Below are 4,463 nucleotides of genomic sequence, written 5' to 3' on the forward strand. Positions count from 1 at the left end.
ATCACGTTTTTATCATGTATTTTTTTACAATAATAATAAATGAGAAAATAACAATTGGATGTTTGTTTCTTCAGTTTAATTTTTTTCCCCAAAACGCAATTTTTTAGGCATTGGTTGGTTGCACCAGGGATGCAGAATATGTCCAAACGCTGGCAGTAGGCTCAAAAAGAAATTTTCACACACACAGCCGGCAGCAGGTTCAAAGAAAAAATTTTCACACGCAAAAAAAAAGAAAAAAAAAAAGAAAAAATTAAGGGGGGAGGGGAGATATTTTTTTACTTATATTTATTTATCTATTGTTTTTTATATATATGTACTGTGGTGGACAAGAAAACTGCATCATTTGCAAAAGTTCACATTTTAAAGAATCCTTATGTAAATAATCGCCAATGATCGAGTAACCCGCGAGTTTCAACAATGAAACTCGCGCGCCACGGCATAATGATTTGATAATATGTTTTGGTAATGTTTAACATGCGGGAAAGGCTTTATTGTGACAAGACTGAACTCGATCCGGTAACTTAAAAGTTTTTCTGGTAAGACTGTCATTTCAGGGAAATGAAGAAACGAAAACAATGAATGCTATCTACTGGAGTTTAGTGTTCATCCACTGGAGTTAGGGTTACAATTTCAACTATCAAAATATCACCAAACAGGCAGTGGCTTCGTTCAAATATAGAAGCAGTTTTCACCCGTCATATCCTGGCGGGCAATTTTCTAGTTTCTCAAGAAATAAAAGACCAATATATTCCATAACTTTCCTCACGAAAAAGGTATGCTTCAGTTGTCATTTTTTAATGAACATTAAATCTCCTTGCATTTAGGGGACCAGAAGGAAATTGAATGAACCAAAATGTTTTTTTTTTTTTTTTTTTTTTTTTGGATCATCCTTCATTCCGAATATCTGGGAATGGGCTGTAAGTTTTTGAATTAGTTTACTTACTATGCACAATAATGTTATAGATTTTCGTGGAAGTATGACTTATATTCACGAAAATGTAAACATTTCTTTCGAAAATGTCAATTTTGTTCGCGTGTTTTTGGCTTGGAGTTTCCATAATTTTCCCCTGCTTTTTAATTCTTTCAGCGCGATATTGAAGTTTCCTTCAACAACATCTGAATTCTCCACGATAGCGACTAAAGAAAGGTAGGCCTAAGCCCTAGTTTAATTCTTAGATTCGGAAATCCCAGAAAAAGTCATTTAGTTAAAAACGTATTGTTTGTAGTTCAAAGCTAATTTTAAGACAATAAGACAGTTTAAAATATTCTTCAAATATTGCTAGTATGGTCAAAAACTCTATGATACTAAAACAGGTGTGGATGATAAACTAAGGGAGGGATTATGAGGTCATTCGCCCCCATCGCCCGATTTTTTAATGTTGAAGATCAGAAAACGCAATTTCAGACGATCTTTGATATGTTAGAGGAAGGGGCCTCATCTCCCCCTGAAGTGTTCCGGAATTTAAGTTTTAAAAGCAATTGTAGGCAGAGCCATCCTAAGAGATGACGGCACTGAATATTTTGTGGCATACCCCCCCCCCCCCCCCCACACACACACACATTCACGCGCACAGAAGGAGAAGGATAAGCTTGTAATGGAGAAGTACCCACTACTTTTATGTTACATTTTACATTGTTATTGAGCATCTGTTCTGAAATCTATGTAAAGACAAAGCAAGCATCTAAAAAACTTTTTTTTAGAAAGAATAAGATTATTGAAAACTAATAAATAAATTTTAATGCTGCAAAAGCTTAGTTTATGGCACCCTCTAATATCTTGGCTACTCTTGAGACGAACCTGATTGTAGGCCGCAGTGGGCGGCTCATTCGCATGTGCTATAAAGCTGCTGCACCCCCAAGAATTTTATTTCGAAACGTAAGTTTTAAGTAGTCAAAGTATCATTACATTTATTTATCCCTGATTTATCCCTTAATCCAAGTAAATGACGCGAAAAGAGCTTCCGAACTCGCTGAAAATCTTTCTGCGCATGCGCCTTTGACATATGAAGCTAATAAGAAGAGTTCTTGATCTTTACTTTGCGCTTGTAATTTTTTTTTTGGTTTCGGATTTATTATTTTAAAAATTTCAATTTTAACAGATGTAAGTACTAAATGTAAAAAATAAGTACTTACTATTTTTAGTACAGACAATGATTGTTGAGCAGTTGTGGAAGCTTTTTTTCTTTTTTTATTTATCTTTTTTATAAATCAATATTATCATTCTTAGAGAAAACATTGAATTGAATGGCTGTTCTAGCCGCCCGGATTTAAAGCATTGCTCACTCCTGGACCAAAAAAGACATTTAACCAAATTACCAGAGACATTATTTCTAAATAGACTGGTTGTTTTGATTTCATAAGAGAAACGCTCTGTACTGATTTCCCAACTAAATGTTTGGAAGGGACTAACTTTTCTTGTACAAAGTCGCAAATATGTCAGATTTGGATTATTTTTGATAAGAAAACTGAAGAAAAAGAAAAGCTTTGGAAAGAGAAACGAAGTAATACATCATTTTCAATCTTTTTTTACGCATTCTTAAAAATTATTACTGGACAACGTTGAAAATCCGAACGTCAAATATCCAAAGCCCCAAAAATCTCAAACGTCAAAAATCCGAACGCAACCCCATGAAGTTTAAATAAACTGAAATAAATTTCAAAGATATCTCAGCTAAAAGTCAGTGATTTTTTTCAAATGAGTTCAACTCAGTTTTTCCTTACTGAAATTAATTCAACTTGATTTGTGTGAAATCTATTTATTTTTCAGAAGTTCATTTTCATTCAATTTTCTTTTTTCAATTACTGTGTAAGAGTTATTCACAGCGTTGTCCCACAGTATTGTAGGTATTTTATTAAATATTTTAGTGTTACGTGCTGTATTGTATGATATGTTAGTACATACATAACTTTAGACTGTCTTCGATGAGCTACAGAGAACAGGGGATCGGGACCCGCCCCCCCCCCCCCAAACCCACGTCCTGTAGTTTTTTTTTTTTTTTTTTTTATTTTTTTTTTAAATATTGAAGTTCAAAGAACAGAATTTTCTTTTTCTCCGGAAAAGTTTCGGAATTGAAGTTTGAAGCATTTGCTGTTCACATGTTATAACCCAGGATGTATAGTAAAGGATGAGTAATAAAAATCAATCGCCCCCATCTTGAAAAAGTCCTTTACTTGCCCTTGTGCTAAAAATTTTTTTCTTATTCTTACGGCTAATTGACTTAGTGAGGTTCAAGGGTCTGAACCCTCTTTTTGACAGACTCATCCCTATCAGCCGAAACCGACACAGTACTAAATTGAGATTTCTAAAAATTGCCAGCGCCATCCCTGAAGTTCGCTAAAGGCCCTAGGCACCATAGGTTCGCCGCTGTGTATATATTTATTTTCTTCACATTACATTACTTTTTTATGTTGCTAAATGAAATGGTAAATGAACGAATATGTTCTCAATATTTTTTTTTATTCATTCTCCAAACGCTTTTTTTTATTCATTCTCCAAGCTCCTCGAACGCCCTCTGGCGTTCGAGGGCTCGCAGGCGGAAGGGTGCATCCGGGCCGATGTTTTTTTTTTTTTTTTTTTTTAAACTTTTGAGCAATCACGAATTGCTTATCAACCTCATTGGATTTTTCAGATTGCCATGACGACTGAAATAAGTCCAGCTCATTGCTTTTTAATATTTATTGAGAGGATTTTTTTTTATCGCGATAGTTACAAATTGTTTATTCATTCAAGTTTTTCCTCAATGCTTAACTCAAGCAGATTTTACATTAAAAAGCGGGGGGGGGGGGTCTTGGGCATAATAACGTATTTTTAGGAAAAACACCTATAACGGTGAACTTAAATGTTCAAACAACTTCTAAAAGCAACATTTCCAGATTACTAATTCAAATGATTTAAAATTGTTAAAGAAATAGAAATAGAATCATAACGGTGTAAGCTGTAAATGTGTAAATATAATCTGCATGATAAATGTGCGATTGCAAACTGGAAAAAAATGTCTCGTGATTGAGGAAAACATAAGCTGAATTCAAGCCGTCAAAATTCAAATAATTTTATTATACGTTACTTTTGTTTTGCAATCGCTTATAAAAGTTAATATAACTTGCACAGTAGCAAGGTTTGTTAATTTAAATGCTCCCCACCAAAAAGAGTGAAATTTGGATTTTTCGCTTGATTGACTAAGTGACCGCTTTCTTATTTCAAAAATAATTGCAAGAAAATTTCATACAGAATCCTTTTTTAGTTTTGGAATTATTTTTTTAAAAAACAACTTGAAGTTATAACGTGTATTAGTCACCAGATGGCAGCATGAGTAATTTAGAGAAAATACTCTGCCTCCAAGATGACGTCATTTACATGTTCTCTAAATTGAATTGGATCAAGTAAAGCCATTGGTATTTTCTCTGCTTTTCATAATATCACTGTTTCCCACAACTCAACAGTCTCTGTTAAATTTCGGCTTCCG

This window comes from Uloborus diversus, chromosome 6, assembly GCF_026930045.1.
Source record: "Uloborus diversus isolate 005 chromosome 6, Udiv.v.3.1, whole genome shotgun sequence".
NCBI classification, from domain to species: Eukaryota; Metazoa; Arthropoda; class Arachnida; order Araneae; family Uloboridae; genus Uloborus; species Uloborus diversus.